Here is an 11,999-nt window from a genome sequence, read left to right on the forward strand (position 1 = left end):
GCACCCTTGTCTTGTTCCTGACTTTAGGGGAAATGCTTTCAATTTTTCACCATTGAGGATAATGTTTGCTGTGGGTTTTTAAAACATATTCCACAAGAAAATTATCAGTATTTTAAATAAATACAGGGTTCTATCCTGCAATTGCACAACTGACCTTACTCCCTTTACTTTTAGTATGTTTGTTTGAATCTCGTAAGTGAACAAGCTTTTTCAGGAAAAGAAATGTATCTTTCCTAAGCTCACTTTTCATCCCATAAGTAAGATGACTGTGCATGTTTGTTTATATTTGAGCAAGTGTACTTATTGATACTATTCTCTTTCATTCTAGAAAATAATAAGATCTGGTATATTATATGGCAAGATTTTCATACAAAGTTTAGAATTATCTGTTTAAAAGTATAGTATAGGAAGCTGATTTATTAAATGAATGTATTTCTCCAACACTCACTCTGATTGACACCATGCATAGTCAATATTTCTCATGCTAACCAGTCCTTTTTTTTTTTTTTAAGGCAAACTCACTGAGTCTTCACTGTATTAGACCATGAAATATGCCAATAACATAACTGAATTTTTTCTCTTGGGACTTTCCCAGAACATGAAAATCAAACATGTGTGCTTCCCACTATTCTTATTTTGTTACATAGCTATTTGGATGGGAAACTTGCTCATCATGATTTCTGTCACATGCAGTCAGCTAAATGATCAACCCATGCACTTCTTCTTTATTTACCTTGCTCTATCAGATCTGTGTTATACCTCAACCGTGACACCCAAGTTAGTCACTGACTTGCTGGCAGAAAGTAGCACAATTTCATCCACAGACTGCATGACGCAGCTTTTTGCCATGCACTTCTTTAGGGGATTGAAGTCTGTATCCTCACCATGACAGCCTCTGACTGCTATGTGGCCCCTGCACTGCACCATCATCATGAGCAGACACAGATGCTGTGCAATGGTCAGTGCTTGTCGTGCTGGAGCATTTCTGCACTCCTTTGTCCAGGGTCTCCTCACCATTAACTTACCATTCTATGGCCCTGATGAAATAGGTCACTGTTTCTGTTACGTGTATCCTTTGCTGAAACTGGCCTGCATAGACACTTACGGAGTTGGGATCCTAGTGGTGGCCAATGCAGGCATAATGGGGTTGGTGATCTTTGTAGTCATGACGCTGTCCTACATTTTTACATTATACACCATCAAGGCTTACCCTTCAGAAACCTGGTACGAAGCTCTTTCCACTTGTAGTTCCCACATCACAGTTGTGGTTCTGTTCTTTGTGCCTATTCTCTTCATTTACATTAGGCCGGCCACAATGTTTCCAGAAGACAAGATGTTCTCTTCTACACCCTCATTGCTCCCATGTTCAACCCTCTGGTTTACACTCTCAGAAATACAGAGATGAAGAATGCCCTGAGGAAGATGTGGTGCAGGAAACCATTTTTGATTGCAAGGCAAATCATCTGAAAGTCACTTTGCCTTCTCATTACACATCCTATTCAATTGATATTTGCTTACTTTAGTTTAATAAACAATGAAATTTACATTACAAAAACTAAGCATAAACACTAGCATTAGTTGAAATCCTTTCTTCTATCAATCCATGTTTCTTATTAACATCTTCCCCTAGTAATGCTGCTGCTACTGCTAAGTCACTTCAGTCGTGTCCGACTTTGTGTGACCCCATAGACGGCAGCCCACCAGGCTCCCCAGTCCCTGGGATTCTCCAGGCAAGAACACTGGAGTGGGTTGCCATTTCCTTCTCCAATGCATGAAAGTGAAATGCGAAAGTGAAGTTGCTCAGTCGTGTCTGACTCTTCTCGACCCCATGGACTGCAGCCTACCAGGCTCTTCCATCCATGGGATTTTCCAGGCAAGAGTACTGGCATGGGATGCCATTACCTTCTCCGTCCCCTAGTAATAAGAGTCATCATTTCCTTGCTGAAGTTTTACTTTGCTTTGATTTTTTTTCTGTTTCCATAAGTCGCTAAATGGAGGTTACCATTCGAATCTCCCTATACTTTAGTTCTATGAAACGAATCTCCAAATGTACACAAGCTACACTCATGTTGATCATCCCAGACAGAAAGTCCATAGGACCTTGCTATACTCCCTGCAGTCTCATAAAAAAAGAGTATCTGAAATTTAAAGTCTTATTTTCTAATCACCTGAGGACTTCCCATATTCATTACAACTCTTGAAAAGCAAAAATGTAGGAACTGAACAACAACAATATGATTTATGTGAGAATAACTATATAAAAATTGGAACATATTTCTAAAGTGATTTTCATGAAATCTTAAAAATGACAAAAATTAGTAATTATATAACATTTACCATAACAATATCTTCATATATACTGAAAAATTAGTTTGGAAATTAAAAAAAAGTAGCTATATGATTTATTGCTCAAATTGAGATAATTTGAGTTTAAAAAGAGGAGTTCTGCTAATACTTATGGTGAAATAATGGACATAAAATGGGATTATATCAAGCAAGTAGGATGTCTGCCCACTTTTCAATGTCTAAGATGTATGGATACTCTTCTAGTGAAAAGGTTAGTGGCAGGAACATTGCAGAATCTGCATGTTATCTTAGTTGAAGTCAATGGGGTTGTAAAAACAGAAGTAAATGATGGTACTGAAACTATTCAATCTAGTGTATACTTTTGGTTTTCCATTACCATCGTGTTGCTGTACCCTCCTCCAGAGGATCTTACCCACCCAGGGATCCAACCCAGGCCTCCCGCATCTCTTACACTGCAGGCACATTCTTTACTAGTGCAATCTGGGAAGCCCAAAACAAAGGGTACACATTTTCAATTTCTACAGAATTTCTATACACTGGAATTTTCCAGGCAAGAGTATTGGAGTGGGTTGCCATTTCCTTCTCCAGGGGATCTTCCCGACCCAGGGATCGAACCCAGGTCTCCCGCATTGCAGGCCGACGCTTTACTGTTTGAGCCACCAGGGAAGCCCTGATATCCCTAGACATACATAGAATTAAGAAGTATCACTTTTCAAATAATTGAATTTTATTTTTTTTCTTAATTCTTTAACAAAATAAGATTCATTGGACATCATGAAAATAACTCAAAAGGGAGGAATAATGTATTATATTGCACATGTATAGGGGCATCATGAAAATAACTCTAAGGGGAGGATAATGTATTACATTGCACATGTATAGGGGCTTCCTGGGTGGAGCTAGTGGTAAAGAACCCACCTGCCAATGCAGAAAGGGAAGAGATGTGGGCTCGATCCCTGGGTGGGGAAGATCTCCTAGAGGAGAGCATGGCATCCCACTTCAGTATTCCTGCTTGGAGAATCCTGTGAACAGAGGAGGAGCCTGGCAGGGTATGGTTCATAGGGTCACAAAGAGGGGCAAGACTGAAGCAACTTGGCGGCAGCAGCAGCATGTGTGAAGGAGGAAAAAAATATAGATAGACTGAATATGTAAATGAATCCATACAGGGAAAGAAAATAATATAGCACAATGTATAATGAAAAATTTCAGAGGAGTTCAAATGTGGAAGTAAGGGGAAATATTCATATAGGTAATAAAAAAAATTGTTATTAGAGCAATTGATAACCTAGCTATTCTATGAATTATTATGAAATCTACATCATGGTGTATGCTAGTTTACATTAGTTCATTAAAGGTATCTTGAATCAATAGAAAATTATTAACAAGTGTTTTAGTTTTTAATACCTTACCTTAGGTTTAAAGAGTTTGTTTTCCAATAAAATTATTATTATAAAATGTTGTTACTCTAAAATTGTACTAATAGTAGAGATGGCAGTTATGATTCAAGTGATTTATTAAAATATGAATTTAGTAACAAGTGAACAGGAAGCAAGAAGATAGATAATATCTTACTAAGTGAGGGGCCCTGAAAAGACCTTATTCTTTTTTTTTTTCCCTCTGTTGTTTAGAGATAAGAGATGTTAGTAACTAACTCATAAACTAATTGTGAGGCTGAAAGGAAATGTGTACTATTGTTCATAGAATAGAAATTTCTCAAAATTGTTTTGCTATTGTTTCTGTTTCTAATGTTATATTAGAAATATATATCTTATTTCTAATAATACTATTAGAATACAATTCTAATAATTTCTGTAAATTAATTTCTGTGAAACAAGAATTCTATAATAAATATTTTATTTTTACTTTTTTCATTATATTAGAAACATAAGCAGAAGATTTCTGTGGCTTATGTTCATGCATGTTTAAGTAACATAATAAATTATGCTTTCAAGCTTCACAAGACATATGTGATCATTTTTCTTATAAAGCTCTATAAACTCTAGTTCTGAAATATTGATCTAATCATCTGCATTATTTTACAGAGGTGTAAATTGAAACTCAGCAGATAAAATTCTTTCTCAGCATCAAATGGCAAAGTACAGTTAAGACAGTTGAGTAGTCAGGTTTGTGTGTGTGTATGTGCTAAGTTGCTTCAGTAGTGTCTTTATGTGGCCCTATGGATTATAGCCTGCCAGGCTCCTCTCTCTGTCCATGAGATTATCCAGGCAAGAATAGTGGAGGGGGTTGCTATGACCTCCTCCAGGGGATCTTCTAGAGTCAAGGATTGAACTCATGCCTCTTATGTCTCCTGCATCGGCAGGTGAGTTCTTTACCACTAACACCACCTGGAAAGCCCCGTAAATAGTCAGGTAAGGGACACCAAAAGCCATAAAATTGATGGTAACACTCAAAGTTTTATTTAAAGCTTTTCAGCAAGGAGGAAGTCATCCTAAAGGCAGAGATCAAAGATTTCATCCTCAATAATGACGTATAGTAGTTCAGTTCAGTTCAGTTCAGTTACTCTGTCGTGTCCAACCCATTGTGACCCAATGGACTGTGGCATGCATTTATAGTAGAAAAAGCAGAAAATAGAGTGGGATGGGATTTTCAGACTAGATAAAACTGAGGAAGACCTGGTTTACTTTTTAAGCAAAACAGATAGTTGGGCAAATGAATCTTACTTCTTCAAAGATAGTCTTAACCGTATCAAATTCCATCGGATAATTGCTCAAAAATTCCGTTTTTCTCTCTCTAGCCTATATATATGTTCAGTTAGTTCAGTTCAGTCGCTCAGTCGTGTCCGACTCTTTGCAACCCCATGAATCGCAGCACGCCAGGCCTCCCTGTTCATCACCATCTCCCAGAGTGCACTCAGACTCACGTCCATCGAGTCCGTGATGCCATCCATCCATCTCATCCTCGGTCGTCTCCTTCTCCTACTGCCCCCAATCCATCCCAGCATCAGAGTCTTTTCCAATGAGTAAACTCTTTGCATGAAGTGGCCAAAGTACTGGAGTTTCAGCTTTAGCATCATTCCTTCCAAAGAACACCCCGGCTGATCTTCTTCAGAATGGAGTGGTTGGATCTCCTTGCAGTCCAAGGGACTCTCAAGAGTCTTCTCCAACACCACAGTTCAAAAGCATCAATTCTTCGGCGCTCAGCCTTCTTCACAGTCCAACTCTCACATCCATACATGACCACAGGAAAAACCATAGCCTTGACTAGACGGACATTAGTCGGCAAAATAATGTCTCTGCTTTTGAATATGCTACCTAGGTTGGTCATAACTTTTCTTCCAAGGAGTAAGTGTCTTTTAATTTCATGGCTGCATTCACCATCTGCAGTGATTTTGGAGCCCCCAAAAATAAAGTCTGACACTGTTTCTACTGTTTCCCCATCTATTTCTCATGAAGTGAAGGGACTGGATGCCATGATCTTTGTTTTCTGAATGTTGAGCTTTAAGCCAACCTTTTCACTCTCCTCTTTCATTTTCATCAAGAGGCTTTTTAGCTCCTCTTCACTTTCTGCCATAAGGGTGGTGTCATCTCCATATCTGAAGTTATTGATATTTCTCCTGGCAATCTTGATTCCAGCTTGTGTTACTTCCAGTCTAGGATTTCTCATGATGTACTCTGCATAGAAGTTAAATAAGCAGGGTGACAATATACAGCCTTGATATACTCCTTTTCCTATTTGGAACCTGTCTGTTGTTCCATGTTCAGTTCTAACTGTTGCTTCCTGACCTGCATACAGATTTCTCCTGAGGCAGGTCAGGTTGTCTGGTATTCCCATCTCTTTCAGAATTTTCCACAGTTTATTGTGATCCACACAGTCAAAGGCTTTGGCATAGTCAATAAAGAAGAAATAGATGTTTTTTTCTGGAACTCTCTTACTTTTTCCATGATCCATCGGATGTTGGCAATTTGAACTCTGGTTCCTCTTGCCTTTCCTAAAACCAGCTTGAACATCAGGGAGTTCATGGTTCACATATTGCTGAAGCCTGGCTTCGAGAATTTTGAGCATTACTTCACTAGCATGTGAGATGAGTGCAAGTGTGCGGTAGTTTGAGCATTCTTTGGCATTGCCTTTCTTTGGAATTGGAATGAAAACTGACCTTTTTCAGTCCTATGGCCACTGCTGAGTTTTCCACATTTGCTGGCATATTGAGTGCAGCACTTTCACAGCATCATCTTTCAGGATTTGAAACAGCTCAACTGGAATTCCGTCACTGCCACTAGCTTTGTTCATACTGATGATTTCTAAGGCCCACTTGACTTCACTTTCCAAGATGTCTGGCTCTAGATTACTGATCACATCATCATGATTATCTGGGTCGTGAAGATCTTTTTTGTATAGTTCTTCCATGTATTCTTGCCACCTCTTGTTAATATCTTCTGCTTCTGTTAGGTCCATACAATTTCTGTCCTTTATCAAGCCCATCTTTGCATGCAATGTTCCCTTGGTGTCTCTAATTTTCTTGAAGAGATCTCCAGTCTTTCCCATTCTGTTGCTTTCCTCTATTTCTTTGCATTGATCACTGAAGAAGGCTTTCTTATCTCTTCTTGATATTCTTTGGAACTCTGCATTCAGATGCTTATAACTTTCCTTTCCTCCTTTGCTTTTCTCCTCTTCTTTTCACAGCTATTTGTAAGGCCTCCCCAGACAGCCATTTTGCTTTTTTGCATTTCTTTTCCATGGGGATGGTCTTGATCCCTGTCTCCTGTACAATGTCACGAACCTCATTCCATAGTTCATCAGGCACTCTATCTATCAGATCTAGGCCCTTAAATCTATTTCTCCCTTCCACTGTATAATCATACAGGATTTGATTTAGGTCATACCTGAATGGTCCAGCGGTTTTCTCTACTTTCTTCAATTTCAGTCTGAATTTGATAATAAGGAGTTCATGATCTGAGCCACAGTCAGCTCCTGGTCTTGTTTTTGTTGACTGTATAGAGCTTCTCCATCTTTGGCTGCAAAGAATATAGTCAATTTGACTTCGGTGTTGACCATCTGGTGATGTCCATGTGTGGAGTCTTCTCTTGTGTTGTTGGAAGAGGCTGTTTGCTATGACCAGTGCATTTTCTTGGCAAAACTCTATTAATCTTTCACCTGATTCATTCTGCATTCCAAGGCCAAATTTACCTGTTACTCCAGGTGTTTCTTGACTTCCTACTTTTGCATTCCAGTCCCCTATAATGAAAATGACCTCTTTTCTGGGTGTTAGTTCTAAAAGGTCTTGTAGGTCTTCATAGAACCGTTCAACTTCAGCTTCTTCAGCATTACTGGTTGGGACATAGACTTGGATAACTGTGATATTGAATGGTTTGCCTGGAGACGAACAGAGATCATTCTGTCGTTTTTGAGATTGTATCTAAGTACTGCATTTTGGACTCTTTTGTTGACCATGATGGCTACTCCATTTTTCCTGAGGGATTTCTGCACACAATAGTGGATATAATGGTCATCTGAGTCAAATTCACCCATTCCAGTCCATTTTAGTTCACTGATTCCTAGAATGTCGACATTCACCCTTGCCATCTCTTGTTTGACCACTTCCAATTTGCCTTGATTCATGGACCTGACATTCCAGGTTCCTATGCAATATTGCTCTTTACAGCATCGGACCTTGCTTCTCTCACCAGTCACATCCACAGCTGGGTATTGTTTTTGCTTTGGCTCCATCTCTTCATTCTTTCTGGAGTTATTTCTCCACTGATCTCCAGTAGCATATTGGGCACCTACCGACCTGGGGAGTTCCTCTTTCAGTATCCTATCATTTTACCTTTTCATACTGTTCATGGGGTTCTCAAGGCAAGAATACTGATGTGGTTTGCTATTCCCTTCTCCAGTGGACCACATTCTGTCAAATCTCTCCACCATGACCCGCCCGTCTTGGGTTGTCCCACGAGCAATTATTTTCCAGAGAAATCAGAATATGTTTACAACTCCCCTCCAGGTTATTGTCTCTCATTTGCTTTAAGATTAACTGATCCAGTCTCAGAAAGAAACACAACTCCTCCAGGTTTCCTTTTACTTGGATCCTTGATAGCCTGATATTTTAAATTCCCTTTATCCAATCTAAATATATAGAAGGCTCCATCATCTATAGTTCAAACTTAAGTATTCTTCTCTAATCTCTAATGATTCCCTGAAGTTATGAACCTGGACTAGCAGTTTAAAATCAATCTTTGCTCAATACTATCACAGAGCATTAAACTCTGTGAAATCTACTACTTCCAGGTAGCTTTCACTAACTACAGCCCACCATGCTATGGTTACTCAAATATTCTAAGTCTTGTGGTTTTTAGAACTATCTACCTTGCTTTGTATTTTTTCTTTCTAATTGTTACCAGACACTGTTAAGTGCTTTAGCTTATCTCTCTAAAGCAATTTTATGTTGGTGAAAGTTAGGGCCAGTGCCTCATTTTCTCCCTAACCTAGACATAATGAAAAACAAAACCAAACAAAATTTATGCCATTCAAATCTATGTTGAATAGTGAATGTTTGACTTTGGAACAGATTATATAAACTTTCTGAGCCATCTTACTTGTTTAATCTCTAAAGAAAGGAAAATAAAACTCATCTCTTTTGGATGTGGGAAAAGTTATTAACCAGTTATCAATTACTATGTGTCAGGAATTGTGCTAGGTGGAAAAAAAGACTAAAATCGTCATCATCTGCTGCTGCTGCTGCTAAGTCGCTTCAGTATTGTCTGACTCTGTGTGACCCCATAAACGGCAACCAACCAGGCTCTGCCATCCCTGGGATTCTCCAGGCAAGAACACTGGAGTGGGTTGCCATTTCCTTCTCCAATGCATGAAAATGAAAAGTGAAAGTGAAGTCACTCAGTCGTGTCTGATTCTTCGCGACCCCATGTACTGCAGCCTACCAGGCTCCTTCGTCCATGGGATTTTCCAGGCAAGATTATTGGAGTGGGGTGCCAATTGACTTCTCCGAAAATAATCTAGGAGGCTTTATGGAAATTCTCATTTAGTAGGTTAGTTATCTAGTTCTCCCATAATAAGATTGTAACTCAGCTCAGTTCAATTCAGTTCAGTCCGTCAGTCGTGTCTGACTCTGTGACCCCATGAATTGCAGCACGCCAGGCCTCCCTGTCCATCACCAACTCCCGCAGTTCACTCAAACTCACGTCCATCGAGTCGGTGATGCCATCCAGCCATCTCATCCTCTGTCGCCCCCTTTTCCTCCTTCCCTCAGTCCCTTCCAGCATCAGAGTCTTTTCCAATGAGTCAACTCTTCGCATGAGGTGGCCAAAGTATTGGAGTTTCAGCGTTAGCATCATTCCTTCCAAAGAACACCCAGGGCTGATCTCCTTCAGAATGGACTGGTTGGATCTCCTTGCAGTCCAAGGGACTCTCAAGAGTCTTCTCCAACACCACAGTTCAAAAGCATCAATTCTTCTGCACTCAGCTTTCTTGACAGTCCAGCTCTCACATCCATACATGACCACTGGAAAAACCACAGCCTTGACTAGACGGGTCTTTGTTGGCTAGATAATGAAAAATTATGAAGGATTTGATGAATTAGATTATAGAATACTTTCCTCATTTAATCATTTATATGGCACTGTGTCTCATCATGAATTAAATGATTAATTCTGTTAGGTTTCCCATTATATCCTCACTCTGTACTTTGGATATTTTAAGTATTCCGTATGCATTTGTCAAATAAATACATTTCATTTCAATATTTGGTAGAATGAAATGAAAATTCATTTTAATTACATGCCATTATCATTATAATTATTTTGTCATGTATTTAAGAGACATAAAAACACAGAATGCTTATAATAAAATTTACTTCAGAATGAAAGATCACCTTAGAATTGCTCTCTAATTTTTGCTAGTATTCTATTAGAAAAAATCATTTGAAGGTCGCATAAATCCATCCCTGTAACCTTCCCCTACTTCTCACTCCCTTGGCTTACTGTGGAGACTAGACCTTTAAAAGTGGTCTTATATATTAAAACTCAGTCACTTGCCCTAAAACCGTGGTTGTCGCCAACCTGGGTGCTCTCCAAAATGTACAGAACTCAATCTGACCATGCTCTATTCACCACTCTTTCATTTATTCTGAATATTTATTCAGATCATCTTCATTAACCTCCTGTTTTAATAGACAGCCCTGTCTTGGCCAAATTGTAATAGAATAAGTGGTGTTTTAATGACATTCTAACATGTATACTATCATGTGAATTGAATCGCCAGTCTATGTCTGACGCAGGATGCAGCATGCTTGGGGCTGGTGCATGGGGATGACCCAAAGGGATGTTGTGGGGAGGGAGGTGGGAGGGGGGTTCATGTTTGGGAATGCATGTAAGAATTAAAGATTTTAAAATTTAAAAAATAAAAAAATAAAAAAAATAAAATAAAATAAAATACAGGAGTGAGAAACTCAAGCTACAAATATGGCACATTCAGGCAATTAATAGAAAGTAAGGGCAGAGTGATTTAATATACTTTTTACTTCTTGAGTTTTTCCTTAACAGATTTTCTGTATCCTTCACTGAAATATAAGTCACCAACTTTCTGCTTTACTAGCTTCCCTTTAACATTCCCCAAGTTATGAAAAAGTGTTTATCATTGTCATTTTTATTACTTTATGCAGTTGACATAGGAAGGGTAAGTTATCACAAATGAGTTGTACAAAAAATATGTAACCGTGAAAGAGACACTTTGTATTACCAGGCAGATAGAGCAATAGTTTCAAGTGTTGACTGTATGAAAATGTGGTTAATGTTTTCTAACAAACACTAGCCAAGGGGCAAATGATCTTTAAATTATATTTAAATAATAAATTCTAAAAACATATTGATCTAGCAACTATAATTAATTGTGGATTGATTAAGGAAATGTTAATTCATGTCCAACTCACCAGATACTTGGCTCAAATCTCAGGTACATGTAATATTTCACAGTACCATAATGTGAATTAAGCAGTAAATTATATGACTATGTAGTAATGTGTCTCATTATACAAATAATTCTGTAGAAATCTGAAAATAGAACTTACCTCTCTAAGGTAAGGTGTTCAGCTTTCTTCTTGACCAAATTCAAAAAGCTTTTCCCAGTTTTATTTTAATATTTAAGAGAACAAAATGGTGCCATCATTTATGTTGGCAACTGTCCTTTATTTCTCTTTAAATAACACTTTTATTATATTCTGCGGTGAACATTAAAACAAAGACAACAGAATGTTCCTATCTTATTTCTAAGGAACTTTACCAGGGAGATATTTAACTTGCAGATATTTATTACAGTATCTCTGTGAGTTTGGAAATTCCCTTTGGAATAATGTGACCAAAGTGAAGCTGAACTTTTCTGAACATTATTCAAAGACCTAAAAATAATTATATCGACCAAGTCATATTTTCCCTATGTGTATTTGTACTTAGTAAGTACTGATTTGTACTTAGTACAAATCAGCTTCTATTTTATTATGGGGACAATTGTGAGAAAACTCTAATAACCTGAAAAGAAAGCTCATAATACCCAGACCTCAGAAAGAAGAGGCAAAGAAAAGAAGGAAACTCTGAGTTGTAGGTAAAAGGAAAACATTTATGCTGTCTCAATTCAGTTTGTGGAGGGTGCTGACTATTCCAACATGCATCTCCTATAGTCTATTACTAATAAAACCACTTTGAAAAGTTACCACAATCTGTTGTCCA

The 11,999-nt window shown here is 38.3% G+C and overlaps 1 pseudogene; it reads left to right on the forward strand.

Moving 5' to 3' along the window:
- The first annotated feature begins 544 nt into the window (after positions 1–544).
- LOC105614379 (olfactory receptor 4P4-like) lies at positions 545–1,467 on the forward strand (annotated as a pseudogene).
- Positions 1,468–11,999: the final 10,532 nt, after the last annotated feature.

Source organism: Ovis aries, chromosome 4, assembly GCF_016772045.2.
Source record: "Ovis aries strain OAR_USU_Benz2616 breed Rambouillet chromosome 4, ARS-UI_Ramb_v3.0, whole genome shotgun sequence".
In the NCBI taxonomy this organism is placed as follows: domain Eukaryota; kingdom Metazoa; phylum Chordata; class Mammalia; order Artiodactyla; family Bovidae; genus Ovis; species Ovis aries.